Genomic DNA, 20682 nt, shown 5'->3' with positions numbered 1-20682 from the left:
TTGGTGGGGTCAGAGATAGAGGAGGAGGAGGAAGAAGGAGAGGAAGAAGAAAAGAAGAAAGAGAAGACAAAGAAGAAAAGACATGTTTTTAGTTATTTCACACTTTTTTTGTTAATTCCACGTGTGTTCATTCATAGTTTTGGTGCCTTCAGTGAGAATAAAGGAAACACATTGAATGAGAAGGTGTGTCCAAACTTTTGGCCTGTACTGTATGTATTTATTTGCAGTAAAAGGATCCCCATTAGCTGACGCCAATGGCACAAGCTAGTCTTCCTGGGGTCCGAAAAAACCTTACATCGAAGTCGAGTTCAGCTTCATTGTGGGTAACAATGACAGCTTGTGACTTGATCTCAGCATAATGGATTTGGTCTTTGAGATGTTCAATTCCAACTTTTTTCATTGTATCCAATCAAACACTGATTGTGATCAATGGCGTTGAATGCTGCACTAAAATCCAGCAACACTGCACCTGTCATCTTAGAGATATCATGTCTTTTAACCAGTCATCGGTGAATGTATGTGACCGACTGGTTGACTCTCTGACTGACTGAGATTTGTGACTGAGATTTCAATTTTCCCATTGGCTGTTGCTCTTTCAAAATGAAGTGGCACAAACACTTTTACATCCCAGGTTAGTGCATAAGTTGCCTGATTAGAGTGGTGCCATTATCCACCACATCTAAAGGTCACCCTTATTTCTTTAATACAAAACCTCATTTTCATCTCTTTTTGCCTAAGTATTACAATGTACCACTTCTTCACGCTGGTTTTTGCTGCTGTAGCCTACTGACAAGCTGCAGTAAGCATGTTGTCTCTTTCCTGATTAGTTGTGTTTTTGTTGTTTACATGGTGTTCACCACCAATACCAGTGTCGGGTATCGGTCCGATACCGGGCATAAGTACTCATACTCATACATAAAATTGCCATCAATATCACTTTACAGCAGCACACGGTTTACAGCACTTGACTGCAAGGCGGGCAGCGAGGAGTCATGTCAGCGGAGTGGAAAATATTTCCAGGTAAATGAGAGAGGAGGGACAACATCTACCACTTCCAATACAAACAACTTAAAGAGGTACTAAGCAGGATTTTCCCGTGGCTATGCTACTGTACATTTTCACCTTAATTAAAAAGCTACGGCGTAATTGTGAAAGTTAACTACATGACTTGTGACTTGTAACGAGTGAGAACGGAGGCTCTCTGCCTTCCACCTGGCGGCTCATGGCTGAAAACCAACCTTGCAACATCATCATCATGTGTTATCTAACGTTATCCACCTCTCCATGTATTGATTTCTCGCCGGCTTCGTTGTAGACAAATGCACATGGCCAGGCTGATGGCTATTAGCAAAACAGCAGAAAAGCAACTGGACTTGCATAGTTCCTCATTAATTAAGCATTTGAAATCTCAGCACGACGCAGACTTCACTTTTGTTTTGTTAAATTTCAGACAGTATGTTTGGCAGTGCCATGTTTAAAGCGCTTTTGTTAAATGTCAATACTCAGTATATGACAAAGTCTTACTGAAATCTTATATGTTTGGCAGTGCCATGTTTATAAGAAGCACTAATGTTGAATGGCAGTAGGCTATATGACAATGTTGTTAAATTTGTGTTTGTACTGCAGTTAAACTTGTGAAGTCATGTACAAGAAAAACATACTGAGGAATGTTATCGGTGAGTACTCAAATGCAAGTACTTCTACACTACTCGTTTTGGAAAAAAGTGATATCGGTGCACCCTAGCTAGTTCACATCTGCTATAGTTTCTTAGCTACAGATGGCTTCTCTCTCTCCCTCCCACTCTTGTGCTCACTGTCTCTGATGTTTAGTCATTCCTCCTGTTTACTCATTTCTGCTTCATGTGGTGATAAGGTCACAAGCAATAACGTTGGTTATTTCTGATAATGGATTCAACCCACACGCAAATGTAATATATGTACATTTATATTCTGTATATGAAACTGTACATTAAAAACACAAACATATTTTAAAAACTGACATATGAAACAAGTTGGAACAATGTCATACATATGTAGCCCACAATATATGTACTTATTCAATACAGTCCAAAAGTCTGAGAGCACAACTCCAGAGTGTTAAGAGACATGTTTGAAATTAACATTTGTTATAAACATAGATTTCTGGAATACAGATACCTGATATCATTATCCATTACATACCATTTACTGTTCTTTAAATATGTTATTTTATTTTTATTTTAAGAATTTGGGTTTGGCCAGTCTTGGCCAGTTCCTTTTATCCAAACGCACACTTGCTTATGCAGAGAGATTACAAAATATGATAAATGACAGTTTCAGTGTTGTGTCAATCTTAAAATAAAAGTTTTTTATATTTCAAATGTAAAACTAATCCTGTCTGAAAGGGGATTAGGATTGTTGTAATTACCTTGACACCTTTCACACACTCTTCACAGTACAGTAGCCTACAAAACAACAGATTTAACCAGCAGCTATACGCAGGAAAGTTTCTTTAAGTAAAGTTGAGGCAACTTCAGCCTGTGAAATATTTAGCAGATGGTTATTCCCTCAAGTGTCTGTCACAGAAAACCTTGTCTAAACCTGTCTTCTCTGCTCAATTCTCCGGCTGCTCCATAGGTTTCTAGCACGTCTTGCCTTTCCCTCTCCGCCTTTCATATCTTTTCACACACTCCCTCTATCTCTGTGCCAACCCCTCCTATCAGCACTTAAGGTGGTGTGTACGTGTGTTTGTGTGTCAGAATCAATACATGTCCCGCTGTGGGCTCGATGAAGACCATTTCAAGCGTGAGTGGAACACTTTTTTCATGCTTCTCTCAGTTCGCCTCATTTCAACATACCTACAGTAGTTTGACATCCATTTCTTCATAATTCGGTAATGGAGGCACAAATTCAAACTCATGTTGCAAAGAGTTCCCACAAAACCTAATTTGTCTGGATGATTTCAGTTCACTGTCTGAAAGCCACCTCTAAACCAGTGTGAGATACAAAAAAAATCCAATGTTTCATCTCTGTTTGTATCACACACTGCTCCCTTTAATTATCTATTTCTGGCTTTACCGGAGCTTATCTCTTCCTGCAGTCACCTTAAAGGATGGAGCTAATGCAGCTTTGAAAAATCACTGTTTCCACAGATGAAAAACTGCAGGTCTGGGTTCTGACACTTAAACTGCTGTAAAGTCCCGCAGCTTAATCTCATGGTTATAATTCATAATTTGCATTCACTGCTGAGAAAAACGACTTCACTACAAATGCAGCTCTCTGGCGGTTGTCGGCTTCAAAGAGCTTTTGATTTAATAGCAGAGAAGATTTCAAGAACTCCTTTGCTTCCGAGAGCTCAGTAAGGAGCTCTTGAAGGGCTCTGGTGTTAACTGATCTGTTGCGCTCTCAGCCTCTCTGCTCTGTCCTCAAGCTGACACCTGAGTTATTAAAGAACAAAATCAAGTTCCCCAGGGGGTACATGTAAAACCAATCGACAGTGAGTGTGTTTTCATGCACACTAATAATACGATTATCATAAAACTGAATTTTTTCGGATTATTTAAGTGGTCAAGTAAATGGCAGAAAAATCAGTTTTCCTAGTGCATGTATCTCTATCCAGTTAATTTCGTTCTATTACTGCATCGTTGCGGTGACAGTGGCATATAAAGTGTGTGAGTTAATCTTGGGGTACCATATATATATATATATATATATATATATATATATATATATAGTCACAACTATGGAGCAGGGCAGATGTGACAGAGTGTTGTACTGTGAACAGTGCTATTCATGGGTTTCAGTCACGTAACGTTTTTGTTGTGTGTGCCATCTTGAGGACAGCATCATAGACTGTATGGGCTACGATGAAGGATGTCTCAGTTTTTATTTCTCCATAACAACAAACTAACTCTACATTATCCCACTTATTACAGGCTACAGGTTTATGAGTGAAATTATTAATTTAAGACCTAATATTGATCAAAATACGACTTTTATCGATTTATGAATTGCATCATTTCATTTAGTAAATCTGGAAGTCCGTTCACTTCTCCGCTGTTTTTCTCACCCTCCTCTGTGCATTTGTTTTCAATGAAGCCTTTGATAATCAATCAGTGGATCTTTGGATTATCATATACATGTTAGGATGTGTGTATTTGTGTAGTCGTATCTGTCATAAACAAGAGATTAGGGTTTACCGGAAGTGTTTGTGTCGCGGACTTGCAGTGCCACAGAGACGAGAGCCGTGACACCGGGTCCGAGGCTCTGATCATGCATGTTCTTATTTATTTGTTTACTAATATTATCTTTTTTATTCTATTTTAATTCATCCGTTCTTTTCTCTATTTTATCCCACTACACCTGTCTATTCTACTTCATTTTACCTAGTGTTTTTCTCGTCTTCTCTTTTTATCTATTTTACCTCATTTGATCTAGTATCTCTCTTATCTTCTCATTCTATCTATTTTACTTCTTTTTACCTAGTGTCTTTCTCCTCTTCTCAATTTTATTTATTTTACTTCATTTTATCTAGTGTTTTCCCCACTGCAAATGAGTGAGTATTAGATATCGTTTCCCCGATAAAATCCAATGTTCTAAAATTATTGTGTGAATGTGTATGTGTTTGCGAATTTATGTATGTCTCCCTAACATGTGTTCCCTATGTCTCCCAATATGTGTCCCCTATATTGCTTGTTTTTAACATGTGAAGCACTTTGAGTTGCCATGGGCATGAAAAGTGCTATACAAATAAAGCCTGATTGATTGATTGGTTGAATGCAGGTTTGGTTTTCAGCAGCAGTGTGGAAGGCAGAGAACCTCCACTCTCCCACAAGTCATTTATCTAACATCACAATTAGTCCCAAGCTGTTTAATGACGGTAAACATAAGGGAAATATCCTGCATAGTTCTTCTCCTCTGTGCTACTCTGATCAGAGCGGCGTCCCTATAGCAATGGTCTCTTTTACTTAGCAACAGTCTGTTATACAGAAATAACCGTAAAACCGTAAAAAGACTGTAAAATATAGAATCAGAGTGTAATTCATTTGAGTTTAAACAAAATGCAGCATTCAAAAGAGCTGTGTCATAAAAAAAATGTTAGTCCACTCTTTTTGTTGGACTAGGCGACATATAGACAGCCTGTTATTTAGTACTCAAGATGGCGCTGGGACCGCTGTGTGACGTGACATGATATCATATTTTTTACATGAACACCCTCATTACTTTACAAAGCTTTACAAACAATCTGATCGAACTGACGCTGTAACTAGATTGCCACTCCCCTGAGCCTGGGGTCTCATTTATAACCGTTGCGTACGCACAAAACGAGGCTGAAAGTGGCGTACGTGACTTTCCACGCCAAGGTTGTGATCTATAAAAAACTAACTTGACGGGAGAATGTGCGCAGCCCTAAGCAAACTCTGAGCCATGCGTACGCATGGTTTGGAAGAAAAGGGGAATTGGCGACACAGACGGTGTGGTGGTGAACTGAAGTCACACTGAAGAAATGTAGAGTGAGAAGAACGATTATGTTTTTATTATCGGCCGTCACACATTTAATTTCAACCCGTATGCCTTAGATCCATGTTGCCACGGTGATTTAATTCAACAGCGTTATTTTGCAACGGACTGGTGTTTCAGAAACATCTTCTTAGAATTTAACTGAAAATTTAACCGACGACTTTCTGGCCCATCATGGTGACTGGTTAATAACTTGTTTCAGATTATTGTCATTGTTGTGACTATGTGCCGAACCGGGTCCAGCATTTGAGGGCAGCGCACCAAAACAACGCCGCGTGCGCTCTGTGCCGCTGACGCAGCAGCTGCAGCAACACGTCACGTTGTCACTTTCACACCTGCAGCTAATTCACAACACCGACGGAACAAGAGCACGTCAGGCTCATTTACATGCAGATCGCATTCATGTGGTGGTTTGCATTGACCATCTATGGTTAAAACAGGGCGTGTACAGGGCGGAACGTGAAGCGGATTCAGCTGCGCACACTTGTAGGAACTCTGTGATTTATAAAGGGAAGTTTGCTTGCAAGTGTGCGTACGCAGGGTTTATAAGTCTGAATATTTTTTGGCGCACGCAAAACTTGGCTTTTGGGCGTACGTACACTTTTAGTAACGATCCTACGTACACTTTTATAAATGAGACCCCTGGGCAGGAGACGGGGTGACATGACCAGCAGTAACTCTGCTTCCACTGTATTTTAACCTGACACACCGACAGCAAACCCAAGCAGCAAAATCCCACCAACCTCAGCCCTACAGTCTGTTACATTACCATGATGATGAAGGTCTTCTAACCTCAAGAAAGAAAGCCAAGCCTTAATCTATGAGATCTAACCAAACCGTTGAGGGGTTTGATACTGTTACCATGACAACAAAGATCCACTACTCCTGCGGCTGGTACACTCCTCAGGGTGGTATCCAAGGATGAGATACTGTAGAGTATTGTTACCATGAAAATGAGACACCTGTACCCTGCTGCTGGTAGGCTGCTGAGGGTAGAACATACATGGTCAAATTGTTTGTTTTAATGATGCAGTAGCTACGGTATGTTACGTCCATCCATTTAATTTTGTAGGGTCTCAGCCACCAATGTCAAGTGGACAAAGCCAGTGATTGTCAAGAAAATTAATTCCTCATCAGGTTTCTACATTAATTCAAGCATGAGTGATGAAAGAAACAGAGTTTGAGAGAATTTTTTGTACCAAACTCTCCAAACATGCTCATAAGTTGTAATTAAAAATAAATAAATTTAAAATTAAAAAGATTATTATTTATAAATATTAAAATCATAATAAAAAAGAGATCTTGAGAGTCAGTTTCTGTTTTGCTCTTTAAATTCAACAACAACAACTAGTTAGAAATGGATGTAGAGCTGTCCAACTGTTTCAATATGGATTTCCCCCCTCGGGTACTTGGCACCTGTCCGTCACCTTCAGCAAACGCCTGGGGCACAAAACCATCACATACTCCACACATATGGTATGGATGACAAAGAGGTTTATTCAGGCCATCTTCAGAGCCTTGGAGGGATTCAACATTAAATTTGAACGATGGGCCACCCAGCAAGACCTTATAACAAATCTCAATGCAAATTTTATGATAGCACAGGACTGTGTGGTGAAGAAGGAAATGTTTTGTGATGCAAATCACAATCAAATACTCATTTTTCTTAACCTTCTGCTCAAACCTGTTGTGTTTTGACTGGATTTGCATGTAGGCTACACAGCAGGAGGTGATAGTGAAAGTCAATGTAATCAGTGGTGCATGATTGACTGAGGAGTGATTGAGGTGTAAACACAGAATCATACTGTACATAACTGATTGGTTTCACCTCTACCGCTTGAATGTTCATGTTTTGTACAGTTCATATTGAAGAAGGTCTGAAAGGTAAGGAATTTTGCCTTTCAAATTTTCTTTTTAATCTGTAATGTTTTTTTTTTCTTTTATGGGGAGAAATGATTGAATGATTCCTTTCATTGGGATCATTTTCACAGATTAGAAAAACAATTAGGAAGGAAGGTAATTGTTTCACAAAACGAAAATTCACTGGGCTTTTAAGGGCTTCCATACAGATGTTACTGGTTCAAATTTGCGGACTTCACGCGTGGTCCACGCGAGACTGCACAAGACTCATGCATTTTTTTTCTTTGGCGAGACAAGAGGTTTTAATGAAAAGCCTCAATGTGCCAAAACAACCGCCAGGTGGCATCTGTGAGAACGGAGGACGACAGGCGGATGACTCAGTGATCTGTGCAGTAATCCACAGCTTAAACTCTAGGCTATTAAACTAGAACTAACTACTGTATACACTGCCTAAATCACAGAAACTATTGTAATATGATAAAGCCTGTCTTGCTTTATGACTTGATGATTATGTATCACATATCGCCGCGATTAGGAGTGGCGCTGTTCATGATACAGAATACAAGAGGATGAAAGGAGAACTAGCTGCAGACAGTAAATAATATAGTAGCCTAGTTTTTCAATGACAAAATGTAACGACGGCAGCTACAGTAGACTATAGCCCACGTCTCACTCTCTTTTTTCGGTCATCTGTCTCGTCATCTCCAAAATGTGTTTTTAAAATGAGCCAACTACAGTACTGTGCAGTAGTGCCGCAGATTTCTCACTCCGCACCTTGTTTGAGAGTGCAGCTGGATGATTTCTTGTGAATGAACGGGTCTGTGTCACTTTGGGGCTGGGCGATAAAACATAGGATAAATAACTTTCCCTCGATAGAAGACAAGCGCAAGGCAAAGATGATAGCATCAACAAAACACGGCGTAACACACGCGGCTGTATGGGACAGGCTTTTATTTAATTCAGAACAAACCGCTTAGCAAAAATGGAAAATATAGTCTATAATAATTAATTGATCTGTTGTTTGGCCACTGTTTGAAAATAACCCGAATTATGAGCAAATAATCTGATCCAGAACAGCAGTCATAATCAGACTTCTTCTAAATAAACCTAAACATTAAATAACTGGGTCAGGTCGGACCATGGGGTTATTTTTTCTCTTCTTCTTCACAGGAGAAGAGGAGGTGCGCTGCGCTCACGGACGCGTTGATGTTTTGTGATTTATCTGCTGCCTTGACTCTGCCCTTTATACATGTGCGTTCAGATTAACAATAAGACAAGCCATGGTTGAGTTTATTGAGTTTTAGCTGCTCAATCTCATTGTTTCAAAGAAAAGGGATTGATTTTTATAACGAAATGAAACGAAAACAATATTATATTGATACATTGTTGTAAAAAAAATCCAAAAGAAACGAAAATGAACTAAAGAAAATAACTTTCACACACACACATTAAAACAGTGCGATTGGTTGAAAGCTGATAATTAGCCATGTGCTTATAAGCTGATTGGCCGAAACCAAGAACAAAGCCGCGTGAATGGCCAATCGCCATGTGTATTTCCATATTCCGCACATTCTGTGACAAACTGTAAACTGTTTTCTTGTCTGTAACAACATCTATTGCACGTCTGTCCGTCCTGGGTGAGGGATCCCTCCTCTGTTGCTCACCCTGAGGTTTCTCCTGTTTTTCCCTGTTAAAAGGGTTTCCATGGAGTTTTTCCTCAGTCGATGTGAGGGTCTAAGGACAGAGGATGTTGCTACGATGCCATGTGAAGCCCTTTGAGACAAACTGTTTGTAAAAACGGGCTATACAAATAAAATTGCCTTGCCTTGCCTTGCCTTAACGGCCGACATGTAAATCAGCTGTTTCGATGGGCGTTATATGAATAGAGATGTTAATGTGGTACTTTGCACATAGCCTCCTCTTCTCCTGTGAAGAAGAAGAGAAAAAATAACCCCATGGTCCGACCTGACCCAGTTATTTAATGTTTAGGTTTATTTAGAAGAAGTCTGATTATGACTGCTGTTCTGGATCAGATTATTTGCTCATAATTCGGGTTATTTTCAAACAGTGGCCAAACAACAGATCAATTAATTATTATAGACTATATTTTCCATTTTTGCTAAGCGGTTTGTTCTGAATTAAATAAAAGCCTGTCCCATACAGCCGCGTGTGTTACGCCGTGTTTTGTTGATGCTATCATCTTTGCCTTGCGCAGATGATCCTTCATAATTAAAAATAAAAAGTCCAGGCCGGCTGCATGGCTGACGGTGTCACTTTGTATCGGCCGCGTCTTCTATCGAGGGAAAGTTATTTATCCTATGTTTTATCGCCCAGCCCCAAAGTGACACAGACCCGTTCATTCACAAGAAATCATCCAGCTGCACTCTCAAACAAGGTGCGGAGTGAGAAATCTGCGGCACTACTGCACAGTACTGTAGTTGGCTCATTTTAAAAACACATTTTGGAGATGACGAGACAGATGACCGAAAAAAGAGAGTGAGACGTGGGCTATAGTCTACTGTAGCTGCCGTCGTTACATTTTGTCATTGAAAAACTAGGCTACTATATTATTTACTGTCTGCAGCTAGTTCTCCTTTCATCCTCTTGTATTCTGTATCATGAACAGCGCCACTCCTAATCGCGGCTATCAGGCTGTCAGCATTGTCCCCAAAACGTCTGAGCAGTATTTAGTACGGTGCTGCCACCTAGAGGAAAACAGTTGTGGTGAAAAGTCACGCGATCACGCGATCCTGCAGTGCAGGACAAACCCCGCAAATTTGAACCAGTAACATCTGTATACTGCTGTCAATGCGTTGACTGCTGTTTTGAGGCGTATCAATATTACGGATTGATCGGTCCTTTGTGGTTGACAGATAGATGAAGTTAGCAGATTAAACTAATAAAAATGTCTTTATGTTGTACAATAATAATGTAAAAATGTCTTTATCTTATTTAACCAGCCATCCAACCAAAAAACCACATCCATCTTCGGGACATGCTCTTTCTGTCACACACAGTAACTTCTGTCAGTTCCTGACAGATGTCAACATTCTTGTCTGAAACCGCTGGTGGAAAACACCTTATGGGGGAAATAAAGCTCAGAAATGTCACTGGTGCACCAATGGGAGATGAAGTTCTATGCAGCCAAACTTCATTCAAAATCCACAGGAATTTTATTTTTTTTTATCTTCTCGTGAAAAAGTTTCTAAAGATATTTCAGGCTGAATCTGGGCAGAAATATTTTCATTTAATGGATTAATGTCGTCAAAAAACTTGGAGTCTGTGTGGAAACATCACAGGAAGGAGTTGGGAAAGGCTTAGAGGGTTAGGATGACATATTACATACAAATACTTATTATTGATTTATCTCTGTGCTCATGTTCAGGTGTCCTACTTTGTTGCTGTCTACATACTGCATCTACAAATGTCCAGACTGGGAATTACAACCTGTACAAATGCTGTTCATGTACTCTTTGATATTTTTGTGTCTATCCTCTGTTATCATTTTTCCCCTACCACCTTAGCAGTTCTCACACTGTGCTGCTTTGATGGCCCGATGAAGTGTGAATAACACAAGACAGGTAAAGAAGAAGAATCAGAATTACATACATATTATCTGGCCCTGTAACAATCTGAATACTTGAACATGTTATGTGACTGAACACGTTCATGTATTCACAGTATATTTGTCTCAGATGCATAACTTATCAGTCTTGACACCTTGAAGAAGTTACCCATGTCTGACGTTTGCTCTTGCTTTTACATTCCATTTCAAAAACAGCAAGACTCTCTACAGTATTATTCAGTAAGTCTGCAAATCTCTGTTTATGAATATCTGCCAGCATCAAATGAAAAAATGAATGAGTCAAGCAATGACAGCAGAAAACTTAAATGATTAAAATCATCCCTTTGATGTTTATCTGGAAACGTTTACTTTACGGACATTTAGGCGATCAAAAGCAGCATCTGTGTGATGGTCTTACAGTATGAAAAGAGAAACCTCAACTGGAGTCATTATAGGTTGAAAGGTCTCATAAACATAGTTTTAAGGGTTCACACAGTATAAATGGAAATGTTTATATTAAAGCTTCATACAGCATAAAGGTAAATGTTTATTTTCAAAGCCCCATAGCATAATGGTAGATGTCCATGTGATTATAAAGCAGGTCTAGGTCCTACAGTATCAAAGCCTCAGTCCACAGAGAAATGCACACAACCTGTATTTAGAAGCAGAACATTAAAACCCTACTGTCAGGACTTCTTTTAACAACAAACTAATCATCAAGCCCCGCCCACCTGGATCCACCCTACACCACTTGCAGGATTTTTTTTTTTTTTTTACTGGATTACTCAGAAAACAGCTCTAGTAATAGCAGGTTAGTAGCAGCCAATCAGAGGAGAGCTTCTCTTCTGATTAGCTGATACCAACCTGTTATTACTAGAGAGAAGCCTGAGAGAGATGTAAAACCATACACACACACACACATATATATATATATATATATATATATATATATATATATATATATATATATATATATATATATATATATATATATATATATATATATATATATATATTTATTTATTTATTATATATTTATAAAGGGAAGGGAAATATACAGTGGCTGAATCCAGATTACACCTGGAATGGCTGCACTTAAACTCCCCACACTAAAACCCTGAATGTGTTGAGGGCAAGCAACAAAATACCTGAAAATGTTTTAGCTGATAAAGTGAATCAGTCTCTGGTATATAGCACAGGATCACACCTTTATAGTTCTGCTTTTTGGCAAAGTTTTTAACCACACTCACTCAAGTGCCTCCCACTGTCTCCAACATCTCTCTGGTGAGACTCTTGATGCCAGTGTGACTGATATTCAAATGCTCGTCCTGGCTTGTGACTGGCTCCGTCCGGGGGAGCCAGGAGGACGTGTGACAGGCATGTTTCTCCTCACAAACTATCAGCTGAATAATTACCGCTAACCTGCTTCTCCACAGGGCTTTGCTGCTACTGTATAAACTGCCCCCACTGTCTCACACTAATGAAAAATCACGGGCGTGATAGCGGTGTCGCAGCGGCAGGCTCGGGGTCACCGGGGACCTGGCTGGATGAATTTGGGTCAGTAACCGTCTAGAGCAACCCAGTCGCCAGAAAGAAACGTTCACTATGGACTATTCTGCAAACTCCAGAGAAGTCCAGGATCAACGTTTCCGAGCGAAAATACGTTATACGCCAACATTACGTTGCCCATTCATTTAACGTGAGCCAATTGCTGCGTTCATTATCAACGTTTTACATGTGGCTGTACAACGTTATTTTTTCGCTGGAAAAACAACATTTTAGGATATATTTGGCATGGTTTTGATGACTTTTTTAGCGAGAAATGTGTGTTTTAGTTTCCAAATGTATGTTGAATTAATGCAAATAAGCTTGTGTTTGTAACATATTCTGCGAATTTGAAAATTGAAAACGTATATATTCAACATTATTCATTAAGCTTTCTGGCGGATAAAATGTGATTATTTGGCACTATTTGAGGACATTTCTAGCGAGAAATGTGTCTTTTACTTTACAAATATGTTGAATGAATGAAAATTAAGTTTTATTTGTAGCCTACTCCAGCGATATTTTATCCGACTGATTGGACTCTCCCACTATGCTGTGGGCACTGAATTATGATTATGAAAACCTGATACTTTTTTCGTTTTGACGAAGATTTTTTCAGCTTGTAGTTGCTGTCGTGGTTGTTTTAAACGCTATTTTATGAATGTAATTTTTTTTTTCATTATTGTGGTAGGCCAACGTTTGGTGCATTATTTTAATCATAAACGTTATATTTATTCAGTTAATGTGTATTTCGTTTGTTAGTTATTACGAAGATTGCTCAGATTTCCATCGTTGCTATGGTTACAGTGAACGATCAGCTGATTTCATTGTGACTGACGTAGCTTCCGGCATGTCCGTCATCGTCTCACCGACAGGCAGCCCCAGCCCCCGTTCAGGTAACGTAAACAAACAACATGGAAAATTGTGATAAAATAATTAACAGTTAAAGCTATTTTACCTCCAAAAACCAGCCAGTGTCGTCAACCACAAACAAAGTTTGACAGATGTGGTTGATCAAAGTTGTTAAACTGGCTGACTTTACTAGCTGCACTGTTTGATGTAGATTTTAATGATTAGGCTAACGTTAACATAGCTAGGCTAACATTAATGCTACATGCCAGCCCTCACTGTACTTTTCTCACTGTTTTACAGGTAACAGATAATACCTACAATGGCTACAGCTGAAGCTGAGTTCAATGAGATGCTCAGTAAAACGAAGAGCCTGACACAAAGGTAATTTAAATATCTTATTCCATGCATGGGGATCAGATATTATGATGCATTTGTGCAGGAAGTCTGTGTGGTTAACTGCATTACTTTGATTATATTGTGTTGTTTTTTTTAGGTCAAAAAAGAGGACAAAGGCATCAGACCTGCCACGATGGAGAAAACGTGATGATCATCTCTGTGTCCTTGAGGAGACCGGTGTGGAGATGCTTGATGAACAAGAGCCAGGATTTGGTATGTGATCGTGATAATTTGTGCATCATTATTCTTATTTTGGTAGAAAAACATCATGTTAGGATTTCTATGCGGATGTACCAGTCCAAGAAGCTTTCTGAAGTCTGTAGTAGTTGTAGTCGTAGGCCTGCACACCTCAACATCACCATAATACTTCATTTAGAATGTGATTTTCACAGGGCCTGATTTAAGCCACAGTACCTTAAATTAGCTCAGTGCAGCATCACACCGGTGCTCTTACCAATCATATTTCCAACACACGCAACATAACACCACCTGAGAACTCTCTCCTAAACTTCATATGGATGCTGGCAGAAAATGGAGTATGCCAGGGTGGGCTGGCTTATGCAATATTTACAGTTGCCACCTTTTAATTCTACATATAAGTGTATTTTCAATTATTCTGTCAACAGACTGGCAATGTGTGTTTGAACACCGTTTTACCAGAGTTTTATGGAGTGGGTGATAAGCTCTTTCAAGGTGGACAAGCTGTACGCAGAAAGAGGATGACACTTGTTGGAAATTCCCACGGGTCACGTGATTCCCGTGGGATGGGAGTCAAAGTTTTATTAATCCTGTGATTGGGACGGGACGGGAATAAAAATCAACGGGAGCGGGCAGGAGCGGAAACTCCATTAATAGATGATGATTTTCAGCCGTGTTAAACTACCAAAAGGACAGATGCGTCCATTTTTGCCGTCATCTTTCAGTGAGCCAAAACTATTTTGGCTTGCGTTAGTTAGTTAAATGGGGAGTGGGCGCAGGAGACACACAATAACAACAAAATGCAACATTTTTGCAACATGTTTGGGGTTCATTTGTGTATTTTCCACATAGATTCTCATTGAACTTCTTGTACTACTTGAAAGTTTATTTTTAAAATAACATTAGAAACTTTTTGTCTTTGTATGCACCAGGAAAGGGCGTCTGTGGTCGGTCTCAGCTGAATGCAGCAAAGGCGAGGACAACGAGGAGGAGTAGCTCCAGCCTTGATGAGCAGGTGTGTATCATATAAGAGTTATGCCATCATGGCATTATTCTTTGTGCTCTAAATATGTATGTATATCCACACATCAGCTGACCCACACTATAGGCCCAGTTCCAATCCGCCCCATAAGACTCAGGCCCTGAACCCTCACTGACTAAAGTGACGTCAGATCTAAGACAGAGTGTGAGAGTCTGTGAGGGTCCAGATGCTGTAAACATGACTGGAACAGCACTTACCCACTCTCACGATACGTTACCTTGACAACAAAATGTTGTTGACTCCGGTCATGAAATGATAATTCAATTTGCCTTGATGAGCAGGTGTGTATCATATAAGAGTTATGCCATCATGGCATTATTCTTTGTGCTCTAAATATGTACAGGCAAGTACCGTATAATAACATTCTTATTCTTGTTGATATAGTCCTCAACTATATTCTCCTAAATCTATGCAACCAACATGTTTCACTGTTTAAGCTGACACACTATACTCTTCTCTACAAGTCATTTTGCACTTCATCTATTCACAACCGTACTACACTTGAATAATTGATTAAGGTTTCACTAACTCACTTTCACAGACTAACAAAAACCCAGCAGTTGAATGAATCTATCTATTGGGCTCTTTTGGTTTTGTTTTGTTTGTTTGTTTTTTGAAAGAAGACAATAAGAGTTTAACTGCAATTTTACTTACTACTTTTTGTGTGACTGTTAATATATTTTCACCATCAGTACAACAATTACTGCTATTAATGCTGTATGCAATCCTACAGGGGAGAGATCTTCGCATATCCCATGTTCTCAAGTCCTCCAGTCTTCTGTATGGACGTAGTTGGCAAGTACTGGTCCTACATAAATGAAGCCTGCCCAGAATACAGCCACCTGACCACCATGACGTCCTTGTTGTCTGTGCTTTATGCCAAGGCATATGGCATCAAGTGAGAGGTAACTGTAACTGTTTCAGCACTTTCAGCTGACTGACACTATACTCTTCTCTCCAGGTTATTTAGTACTTTATCTGTTAACAACTGTATGAAAATCAGTGTTGATCAAGGGTCAAGATCTTGTATACAGGGATGCACATGTACAGGCAGGCAGGTGTATATGCATTCACACACATCCATTATGTAGATAGCATCACTAACATTAAGAATTGCTCAAATTATTTTCTAAGTATTAATATTTGTATTCATGTCATTCATGGATGTCTCTATCAAAACAAGTGTTTTAGTCATTTAAGTAATTTAGCTTTTTGTGCTTTTATGCTAAACTTACAAACTTTCACTCATTTCCAGACTGTGATGTCCACATAAACCTGTAGAGCTTCCCTTATTCCAAGATTGTGGGGCAAAGGATTACCAAAGTAAGTTGTCCTTGTGGTGGTTGTTGTTTCTGTTGTTTTTAGTTGAATACTGTTTACTAGTGTGCAGATATTACAAGGGCTTCTACCAACACTTCTCATCTTTTCAGGGTTTTATGTAGGCTACATGAACCATTTAATATACACATTCACCATGCAGAGGAGAATTGGGCAAGTTGAGCATAGGAGCATCTAAGTTGAGTCCCCCCCCGACCCCCACCAGCTCCCACCTCCCCCTTTACTTCATATTCCACCTGTCCAGGTGGCAGGTGAACACAAACTGCAGTGACCTGCTGCTGAGCCACCAACTCACTGAGCTTTGGGGAGTTTTGTGATTACATTGCATCTTGGGAAGAATCCTTCATCTTTCTCTTTTAAAGTAATACATGGCTCACCATAAACAGCAGCTTGTTTTCAGCAGCGTACTTACTGTAATCATAAACATCCAGAATCCTGATTTAGTAATCAGGACAAGTAAAGACAAAATACATTCATTTAGGAGCGTCAAGTGACCAGATGACAGTCCTCACTGCAGACGGCCCCGGTTCGAATCCCGCATCGGGCAGTCCTTTCCTGCATGTCATTCCCCCTCTCTCTCTCTCTCTCTCTCTCTCTCTCTCTCTCTCTCTCTCTCTCTCTCTCTCTCTCTCTCTCTCTCTCTCTCTCTCCCCATTTCCTGTCTCTCTCAACTGAACTAAAAAAAGGAAAAATATAAAAATACATTGATGTAGTGTATGTGGCAGGTGGCACAACGTACCCCACAGTTACCATATTGACTTTAATACTTCCCACAGCTAAAAAGTTTCAACTGATGCATACTACACATTTATAATAATCTCTTTTGGTCTAAACACAATTCTCATGAAACTTGTGATTGACAAAAATTCACTTTCGAGAGTTAAAATGTTTTTTCGGACATAGATGTCTAACCGTTTAACCCATGTGGTTCTTACGTCACAAATTCCATGAAATGATGCCTTCCTCGGTCCTCCTAAATATTTGGTCACATGCTCTATTTTTCTTAATGGTTCCCTAGCAACAAGGGGTGGCTCAGCTTGCCCTATGCTGCGTACCACAGTCTCCCCTACAGATTTACTGCACACTTTCTATAATCACCATTTCACCACACACAGTTTAAAGTTAAGATCTTATGTTATAATAGCCTGACAAGCCAGACTATATCATTAAAATGTCTAGTCTGGCAACGACCGGTAGACCTCGGCTCAATCCAGGGGGCGGGATGAAGGCTGTCTTTCAAACTGCCTCTGCACGTAATGGGGTAGTGCTTGAGCGCTACGACTAATCAGAGCAAAGAGCAGGATGACGTTAGCCTGACAAGCCAATTAAAATGTATGTCGTCATGGCGTTAAGCCGCCCAACGACTCTCTAAACAGATAGAGCGCTGTGATTGGTCAACACAATATTTTTGCTGCCGCTAGGGTGCGTCTAGATTTCTAGGCTAATGTTATAATAGATATTATTATAGATTATTATTTCTGCTTATTTTTTGTATTAATTTTCAGTCATTTTGGTTATTGCTTGTTTTTCAGGGGTTTAAGGGAGGTGAAGGTGAAATGGCTGCCCTGCTCAAAGAGGTACAGTATGTATGTTGTGTCATCATAGATGCATTACCACAAATGCAACATCTCAAATTCTGTGCACAACTTTGCCATGAAGCGTAGCTGTATGAGAGGCTTCTGGGTTACAGGGTGAACATTCATGCTGGAGTAACAGATATAGTTCAGAACACTGTAGTTACCAATCAACATTGAATGCAAGTAACACCATACAGTATTTCTAAAAGAAGTGTGTATGTCATGTTCAACATCATGTTTAATTCATGATTCATTGATACTAAAGCAACTGTTACTAAAAAGAATTTCTCTTTTTTCCATTTCTTCTTTCTCGTAGCAACATGATGGAGAGATTCCTGGGTGCCACACAAACAGCTTAAAACAATGTACAATTATGTGGTTAATGATTATAGTTACATTGTTATGAATGATTGAGTGGTGGATCAGTTGATAGATTGGTTAGTTATGCTTATCCAATTGTACAGTTTTTGTGTGTTTTTGTCCTTTTAATCATTTTTTAAACGGTAGTCCATGAGTTCATCAGTTGTATACTGTATTCATGTTTGAAAATCTCTTCCCACAGATAACAAAATAAAAGTATCTGCATTCATCAACCCGAATGGAAAATATGCATGCCTGTTAATTGAAGAAATGTAGTACATTTACATACACTATGTTCTCCAGAGTACAGTTTACCTTGTAGTATGTGTTAAATAAAGGTTGCCTTAGACTGTCATCTTTCAGATTTCGTTTTTATGAGCATTTGCATATAAGCCCATCTTGACAAGTCCATCAGTGGAAGAAGAGAAGACCAAGAAGAAAGGCTGATCTCACTCAACCAACACGATTGACTGCTTCATGGCCAGAGGATTTCAACAGTGATCCAACTTCCCAAACACAGCCACTGCAATACTGACAATAACTATAGACAAAAACAATGGTTTCTCTGTGTGTGTGTGTGTGTGTGTGTGTGTGTGTGTGTGTGTGTGAGTGTGTGTGTGTGTGTGTGTGTGTGTGTGTGTGTGTGTGTGTGTGTGTTTTGTACAAATGAAACAGCAATCACTAATACCTTTCACTAATGCCTTGGAGAAAAGGAAGGTGAGGAGACCATATGGCTTTCAGCCATTATAGAATAAGGTGTTATAACAGAGTTATGTAATAATTTTTTATATACTTGGGGAGGAGGGGTATCCCATCCAACATACAGTGCACTTGTGATTGTAAGACTGTAACATATCCTAAATTTGGGGGAGGGGCTAACACAAATCAAAACTGCAGTATCAATTTGGTGTAGATTTATAAGAGAAATTTAGATTTATAGATAGATTTTTATCAGGGCAAGTGGGAAAATTGTATAGAATGATTGGTTAGGCTATTTAAAGTTTTGTTCTCTGCTGCTGACCTCCTTTCTCAGAGTCAGGGCATCCTAATTAGAGAGAGGACAGCTGGTCTTCCTTGTCTGACCTTTGTGTAGATGTAGATTATGAGGAAAATTAGTCTAAACTGGTCAAAATTTTAAAGTCTAACAGTGTATAAGTCAGACACCAACATCTTGAACAATTTTTGGCCACTCACTACCCCTGAAAACATGTTTGACTGATTTCATCCAGTTAGGCTCATAGATAGGGCTAGGAACGTATATCTCAAAGGGCCATAGTTTTCAAGCAAGATGAAAATTAAACTTTGTCGTAGGACAACAATGAAGACATCGTTGGAAAGGTCTTGACCTAGGGAGTAACATGTGTCAGTATGAAAACTGAGGTCAGCTCTTGCTCCCCACAAGTGACCTTTGAACCTTGATCCTGACACACTTTTAAAGGCTTCTAGAGCAGCAACAAAATGTGCTACAGACAAGTTATACACATTTTTGGAAAGCTCTTGACCTCTACTATCAGGTCCAATGGCAAACCAGCAGGAAGGGGTCAAGAATAGGGTCAAATATGGCACAAAACACATTTTCTCCCTTTTAACAGGAACACACATCAAATCTGACCAAACACATGTGCTCGGCACCCCAGAAAACCTATAAAAAGATTACAATGTTCCTGGTCTTAGACAAACATAATAGGGAAAACACATTAGAACTACAACTAACATGGCGGAGCGCACATACAGTCAACGTGTCACTATGGCAACATGTAGTTCTTGTGTAGTTCTCCTGGGTTGGGGTTGGGGTTGTCACACTAGGGTTCAAAAAGCGTCTATTCGCTCATTCTTTAACAAAAAACGCATAACCATGACATATATGTTTATATCGTGAGAGATTGTATGTTATAAAATATAAAAATAGTAATGTATTAGTGCTAGTTTAGACGTGATTTCTGCCACGCTGTTTCGCGGTCTGAACGGGATGCGTTCAAAGGCAATAGGATTAGGCAACGTTTCAAAACGGAACACCCAAGCATCATTCCTCGACACATTTTTGTTGCTATAAAGTGAGAGTGTTGTTTGAAGACTGTGTTCATAAAATGTGGCTTAAAAAATATGCAACCAGATGGGTTAATAGCCAGTTTAGCTTACATTAGAGCATTGAGCTATTGAACGCAGCCCAAGGTGTCCAAGGCACACAACAGAGAGGTTACAAGAAGTTGTGAGAGAGGAGATTTACTATATCAATTTTATCAATAAAAGATGGCTACATCTATCCAATGCAATATGGTGAAAAACTCAAAAGATTGCAGATTTCAGTGTAGCCTATTGAAATGAAATTATTATATATATTGGAATATGGTGATAGAAAGAAAATTGTGTTTTAAATACTAACGTTTCTGTACATTTGCAGGGTCAAGAAGTGAAGGAATCAAGGTCATTTGATTTGAATTCATTTAATT

The sequence above is a fragment of the Trachurus trachurus genome, assembly GCF_905171665.1.
Source record: "Trachurus trachurus genome assembly, chromosome: 14".
In the NCBI taxonomy this organism is placed as follows: Eukaryota; Metazoa; Chordata; class Actinopteri; order Carangiformes; family Carangidae; genus Trachurus; species Trachurus trachurus.
The sequence above is the reverse complement of the archived record's forward strand: the minus strand, read 5'-3'. Positions refer to the sequence as shown.